The sequence below is a fragment of the Ovis canadensis genome, chromosome 15, assembly GCF_042477335.2.
Source record: "Ovis canadensis isolate MfBH-ARS-UI-01 breed Bighorn chromosome 15, ARS-UI_OviCan_v2, whole genome shotgun sequence".
Classification (NCBI taxonomy): domain Eukaryota; kingdom Metazoa; phylum Chordata; class Mammalia; order Artiodactyla; family Bovidae; genus Ovis; species Ovis canadensis.
Genome location: NC_091259.1, coordinates 41146592 through 41154487, shown reverse-complemented (window position 1 = coordinate 41154487; position 7896 = coordinate 41146592).

The following is a 7896-nucleotide window of genomic DNA, read 5'->3' as shown; positions in this document are numbered from 1 at the left end:
GTCCAGTCAAAGGCCATTCTCCCTTTGCCAGTACGAGTCTCATTCTCAGATTTGACGGCTTATCAAGGCACAGTCATTTCACTTTTTTTAAAGTTTGTTTTTAAAAATTTTTGGCTGCACCCCACAGCATGTGGGATCTTAGTTCCCGGACCAGCGATCAAACCCGAATCCCTTGCATTGGAAGGTGAAATCTTAACCACTGGTCCACCAGGGAAGCCCCAGGGAAGCCCCAGGGAAGCCAACTCAGAAAGAAAGCCTTCTTTACATTGAGCTATGACTTGTTTCCCTTCAGCTTTCCTCTTGTTCTAAAAACCTATCTACAGGAGGAATACCAAACACTTTTTAAGAAATTTATTTTACCAAAGTATAGTTGTATGCCACAGTGATTCAGTTGCATACACATATATATATATACACACACACACATATATATACTTTTTAATATTCTTTTCCATTTTGGCTTATCACATGATATTAAATACAGTTCTCTGTGCTATACAGTAGGAACTTGTCGTTTACCTATTATAAATAGAATAGTTTGCATTTGCTAATTCTAAACTCCCACTCCATCCTTCCCCCACCACCCCTCCCCCTTGGCAACCACAGATAAGTTTATTAGGAAAACAAAGCACTCTAAAGTCCATTGTTTACAGGACACCCCATCCTATACTCAAAGAGAACTTTTGAATCTGTTTCTTTCCTTGGTAAAAACTTCATGACATGACACAATTTTCACTTTTTTGTCACCCTGTTCTTCCTGATTCTTCACCTGGCACTGGTTCATTTCACCTGGTTCTTCACTTCCCTTGGGATTGGTTATAATTACCATTATCTTTAATGGAGAATTGACTCTGTGTCGGGCATTGTGGTGAACTGCTTACAAATATTGTCTCTTTTAATTCTCCTAAACTCGTGAGGTAGGTATATTGTCACAGGTGAGGACACTGAGGCTCAGTGGGGATAAGTCACCTGTCTGAACACTGGAGAGCTGAGATGGAGCTGGAATCCGGAAATGTCTGCTCCGAGGGCCCAGAGCATGTTTACTGTGCCTCACTGTCTCTCCAGGTGAAATTGGATCCATCTGCTCAGACCTGAGTTTGTTTTTCATCTGGACTGGACTGTTTTTTGCCTATTTTCCCTCCCAATTCCATTTCCCCTCTCATTTTTAGAGTTAAAGAAATCTACTTGCCTCCTAATGTGGATTAATTTCTTTCCCTCTGGATGTTCCAGTTACCCTGGCAACGTGGCCAAAGAAATAAAGGAAGTGAGAAAGTGCCTTCAGGTGAGGGGGAGTCCACAGGGACACAAGTCATGAGTTCCTTGGCAGAAGTTCAGATTCCAGGGACTTCCCTGGTGGTTCAGTAGCTAAGAATCAGTGCTCCCAATGCAGAGGGCCCGGGTTTGATCCCTGGTCGGGGCACTAGATTCCATATGCCACACAACTAACAGTTTGCATACAGAGATTATTAAAGAGCCTGCACACTGCAAGGAAGATCAAAAATCCTGTGTGTTGCAACTGAGACTCGGCACAGCCAAATAAAGATATGTAAATAAATATTAAAGAAGAAAGTTCAGATTCCAGATATTGGTGGCCAAACGTCAGGGGAGGTGGACTACATTTTGTCTGAAGAGGCAAAACCAAACTAAACCAAAGCAATGGTAAAGCCGTATGTGATGGCAAGTGTTACGACCCAAAAGTGAAGTGAGACAATGAGACCTGAGGTCAGAAAGATTGGGGATGGAGTATACAGTGGGCCAGGGTGAGAGGCTCAGGAGAGAGACTGTCAACAAAGAAAGGGGAATAGAATGTCCAATTTCTAGGGCAGAGGTGGGGACTCAGAGTCAGACCTGATAATAATCTAAGGACCCTGGGCAAATCTGACTAGAAATAGGGGAAGCAGTGCCTTTTTTTGGACCTGGTTTTAGTTATAGATTTTTTTCCCTCCAGAGCTTTTCTGAAATGCCTACTCAAATAAGTAACATTTTCAACCACCTGATTCATTTGGCAGAAGCAGAACCCCAAGTGCCAGTCTGTAGATGCAACCCGGAGCCTTCTCTACTGTGAAGTGCAGCTGTTGAAACGTTTATCGTGGGCTTGCCACCTTGCGAACACTGGGAGGTAGCGAGCTTCTCTTTCTCTTGCTTTTTAAAATAGTGATGTCTTTGACCTACATCTAGCATTCTGGGTGACACACATGTGCCAAATGTTTCAGATTTAAAGGAGAATTTGAGATGAGAGATACGGGCAAACAGCAGAGAGAGGGAGGAGGGATGGAGACAGAAAGAACAATTTCCTAATTCATAAAATTATCAAATAAGTACTATATATTTTATTGTGGTAAAATACCACCGGAAACATATATAATCTGAAATATACATAACAATAAAAACGCATGACATCTTGGACCATTTTAAAGTGTACAGTTCAGTGACATTAAAATAGTTAACTTTGTTGGGCAAACATCAGCACCACCTTCACTTCCAGAACGTTCTCATTTCCTCAGATGGAACCTCTGTACCTACTAACTTAAACAATAACTCCTGCTCTCTCTACCCCAGCCCCTGGTGACCACCGTTCTCCTTTCTGTCTGTGAACTTGACCTTTCCACTACTTCATATAAGTGAAGTCATACAGTATTTGTCTTTTTGTGTCTGACTTATTCTACTTGGCATAATGTCTTCAAGGCTCATCCATGTTGTAATGTGTGGCTACCCACTCCAGTATTCTTGCCAGAGAATTCCATGGACAGAAGAGTCTGGTGGGCTACAGGTCCACGGGATCATAAAGAGTTGGATGCGACTGAGTGACTCAACTGAACTGAACTGAGTGACTAACACTTTCACTTCCCTTTTCAAGGCTGACTAGTATTCCACTGTATGTACGTACCACTTTTTCTCTGCACCTCCATCCACAGAAACACATTTTTTTCTGAGGCAGAAAAATAGTGAGGTAGGAGATTGATGTGTTCTAGGTTAGACGTTTACAACTGGCCTCTATGGGCTTCAGGCTGGATACTTACAACTAGCTTCTCGTTTGTATTTCCTGAGACAGGAGATAGATGGGCTCCAGTTAAGGCATGTACAATCATTTAGCTTCTATTTGCCCTCCAAAATGGAAATAACAACAGGCTAAATAGCCAGTCTTTTGTGTCTTGTGAATACCCTAAGATAATAGTCATGGCAAGGACAAAGAGGGGAAAAACCCTGTTACGATAAAAGGGATTACTACTCTCCTTTTTGGGGGGATAAGGGAGATACTACACATATGCAGAAAGGCTCCTTCGGGTCAAAAGACAGGAGATAATTCCAGGACATAGGCCTGGAAGACATAAGCCTTCCCACAGCCTTTACTTTGAGCTCCATCTTGGCTGAGGGGTCCATGTGCAGGTCAGGGGAAGGTCCTGAGACAAAATAATCGGGGGGTTGGAGGACAAAGCAAGAGATTAGGCTGTAGGAAGACAAAGACCCAGAAAACTGCCCCCTTATAAAGGATTTAAGCTTCCCAAAGTCTTGACTCTGAGTTCGCCTGTGAGCCTTTTCGCATGTACTTTTCATTTCCATAAACTTAAAAAAAATTTTAATATTTATTTGTTTCATTCCTTGCTGTGCTGGATCTTCCCTGTTGCACAGGTTTTCTCTAGTTGTGGGCATCTCACTGCGGTGCCTTCTCTTGTTGCGGAGCACAGGGTCAGCAGTTGTGGGGTGTGGCCTTAGTTGCTCCAAGGCACATGGGATCTGCCCGGACCAGGGATTGAATTCGTGTCTCCTGTACTGGCAGGTGGATTCTTTATCACTGAGCCACCAGGGAAGCCCTCGATAAGCTTTTTACTTTACTCTTTACCTTCTGCCTCCCCCACTGAATTCGTCCTTGACTAGGCAGGCAAGGATAAGGGACTTGGGCTCTAACTTCTGCCCCTGTGGTCCAGGGGTTAAGACACCCAGTCTGATAAACTAAAACCTTACTTCTAGCTAATGCTTGCTGCTGCTTGCTGCAAGCTGCTATATACTGCTGTGTGCATCCGAAATCAAGCCTACCTTTGTGCTATTATTCTGTCAACTGAAAAAAAAATGACAACCTAAAAGTTGAGAATTATGTTTTATCGGTGAACATTCTGAGGATGTACGCCCAGAAGACACCCTCTCAGATAGCTGAGGGGCTGCTCCAAAGAGGTAAAGGAGGAGCCAGGATGAATGGGAGTTTTTGCAACAAAAACTGGTAGTCAAAATATCAAAACATTAGACAAAAAACAAGTTAGTGAGTTTAGTGCTTTTCTATTAATATGTATGGCAAGATGCAAGAGTGTGGGCTTAATGAAGCTGCTCCTTTGATATGGACCTCAACTATGTAGGGTCAGTATCCAGTTCTTTACCAACGTGAATCCCCTCAAGGTGCACAGCTGAGGGTGACTGCAGTGGCTGACTGGCTTGGCTTGATGGTAGGCAGCTTCTTTGTCTCCATCCTGAGTACCCTCAGGGCTCACCGACCCAGTGGCTGCAGTGGCTGATGGCTTGGTGGCCACAACATCTTCTGTTTGCTGATGTGGCAGGTGCCATTCTTTGTCCACAGCAGTGAATGTGACTGCCATGGTGCTGGGGCACGCGGCAAGGGGGATGTTTGGTTATCCGTGGGTATGTAATAAACGGCTCCCAAAACTCAGGGGGTAGAAACAACTATTTATTCCCTTCTGATTATGCAGTTTGCACATGGTAGGGTTGGCATGTCTCTGCTCCTGTGGTACTGGCTGGAAGGCCCAGAGAGGCTTCACTCATATGTCTGGTGCCTTAGCTGGTGAGGCTGAAATGGCAGGGGCTTGCCTGGGTCTCTCTTGCTTTCATCCCCCACAGCTCTACTCTCTCCATATGGTCTCTATCTCCAGCAGGGTAATCGCACTTCTTTACATAGTGGTGGGCTTCCAAGAGGAGGAAGCCACCAGTCTTGAAGGCCTAGGACTAGGATTGGCACGGTGTCACTTCTGCTCCCTTTACTGAGACCAGTCCAGATTCAATGGAATAGGAATTAGGCCCCACCTCATGAAGGGCTGGTAGGAAATGTTGGTGGCCTACAACAGGGGAAGAAAATGTGAATAAGATCTGTTTTTTTTTTTCCTAAAGGAGTTCATGGTCTCACCTTCCTGTGGATAAGATAACACGAAACCATTAGGTGTCATTTCCAGGGGCTCTGGAGAGCTCCAGTACTACAGTTCTTTATGTCTCAGCACAGAGAAGAATTCAGTGAGAGCAAGGTGATAGATAAGAAGTGATTTATTAGAATCGGATGATTGTGAGGCTTACAAGCAGAGGGGTGAGAAATGCTACACCTTGAGAACTTAGTGGGCTACAGTTTTATAATCAAAGGAAAAGTGGAGAGGGGGAGAAGACTGTCTTTCTTAAGTAGACATCATGTTTTCATTAATAGCCTTTTCTCCAGGTTGAGCAGGGGAGTTTTCTTGTCCCTACATGGTCAAGCTGGGCCCACAAATCATTGTTTTTTATGTGTGCAGAGCATGTCCTAGGAATCATTAACTTACTGAGCTCACTGGGCAGGTTGTGGTCTCAGGTCTCCATTGTTTTATTGTTTAGGGGCAGGTTCCATGCTTCTGGTGTATGGTTTTGTTGCTAAGCAAGCCTGCTTGGTTTTGTGGTTAAGCATCCTGCTTTCTTGAGTAACCATTAACTTACAGGGGTCGCCCATATCTTTTCTACTTATAACCCCCTCGTGGGATGAACTATCTACTCACCTACTTTGTCTCTTCACTCTGTCCCTATCAAACAGACATTTAGAACAGAGTATAAAAAGTCCTCGAGCTCTGTGTCAGCTCCCTTGGGAAACAACACGCAGGACTTGATCCCTGTGAAGTCCTGTGTCCAGCTGTTGGTCTTAGCTGCAGCATGTGGAATCTAGTTGCCTGACCAGGGATTGAACCCAGGCCACCTGCATTGGGAGCAGAATCTTAGCCACTGGACCAGCAGGGAAATCCCCACCTAGGAATTTTAAAAGTGGCATAAACTTCTGTCACCTAATATTGCTTCTTTGGGTACCAGAATCTTTCCTTTGGAATGTTGTGCCTACCTTGTGGAATGTTTGAAGCAGTAAAGGAACAGAGAGCTAGGATTCATTGTGTTTGACAAACAAGTTATATGAACTGTGCTCTTTCAGTTTGTTCCTAATGTTTGTTGAACAATTTTTCTTTTCTTTTGGCCACACTAGGTCTTCATTGCCTCGGCGGCCTTTCTCTAGCTGTGGAGCATGGACTTTAGAGCTCACTAGTTGCAGTGCACAGGTTCAGATGCCCTTAGGCATGTGGGATCTCTGTTCCCTGAACAGGGATCAAACCTGTGTCCCTTGCATTGGAAGGTGGATTCTTAACCATTGGACTACTGGTAAGTCCCTTGTTAAATAATTTCTTGTATGTATTTGGTTTGAGGTTTATTTTCATTTTAATCAAGGTCCCAGGTGGCTCAGTGGTAAAGAATCCATCCACCAATACACGAGAAAGAGGAGACCTGGGTTCTTCTTCCCTGGGTGGCGAAGATCCCCTGAAAAAGGAAATGGCAACCCACTCCAGTATTCTCGCCTGGGAAACCCCATGGACAGAGGAGGCTGGTGGGCTACAGTCAGTCCACGGGTCACAAAGAGTTGGACACGACTAAGCATGCATACACACATCTAGATTGGAGGGGAGCAGCTAGTTTATGCCACTTTTAAAATTCCTAGTTGGGGACTTCCCTGCTGGTCCAGTGGCTAAGCCTCTGCTCCCAACGCATATGGCCTGGATTCAATCCCTGGTCAGGCAACTAGATTCCACATGCTGCAGGTAAGACCCAGCACAGCCAAAATTTAAAAAAAAGTTAAAAAAAAAAAAAGATAAAAGTCCTGAGTGGCTTTTACAGCAGGCAGTCTCTCCTTTCTCATCTCTGGCCACGATCTCCAGCTACCTTCTCTCCTCTGTTGGTGATGTTTTGTCTCCTAAAGTCAGGTTTACCTGTGCACAAAAGTGCCCCCTTGTGGTTTTCCTTGGGCTATGCATTCCTTGTAGTTCAGTCACTAAGTCCTGTCTGACTCTGGGACCCCACAGACTGCCGCCCACCAGGATTTCCTGTCCTTCACTATCTCCCAGAGCTTGCTTAAACTCATGTCCATTGAGTTGGTGATGCTATCCAACCATCTCAGCCTCTGTCGGCCCCTTCTCCTCTGGCCCTCAACCTTTGCCAGCATCGGGGTCTTTTCCAATGAGCTGGTTCTTTGCATCAGGTGGCCAAAGAATTAGAGAGCTTCAGCTTCAGTCCTTCCAGTGAATATTCAGGGTTGATTTCCTTTAGAAATGCCTAGGAGCTGGCTTATGGGTCCCCGGAGGAGCCTGCACAAGATGCCACCAGGCTGTGGGAGGCACACATCAAAAAGAACAGTCTGTTTGCCAAGGGAATGTGTGTGTGCAGAAGTGTATAGTTCAGCGTAACTGCTGCACTGAGAGAGAAATCACAGCATCTGCCAGCCGGAGAAGTCTGCTCACACTCTTTCCCGTGTCCCTCTCCCTCCCAAGAACAGCTGCTATGCTTATTCCAGTCACAGTTGAACGCTTATTTTGCAAAAGAAGAGCATAGGCCTGCAACAGCCATCTGATCTAAGAGCCAACTTATACTTGAGCAAAAGATGAAAATTTCTGGTGTGATCAGCCTCAGGGAGTTGAAAGCTGAGGGATGACATTTTAATGATGTTTACATTTTCAACGAGTTTTTGTCTGAGGAAGTCTGCTTTTAACTGAGGAAATCTCCTATATGTATCAATGCAGATAAGTTAATGTTCAATAGTAGTGAAAACCATTTAATGAAACCCGTAGCAGATTTTGAGATTGCATTTCTGTTATATTCAAAGGACTGTGCTGAATAATGTAGGTA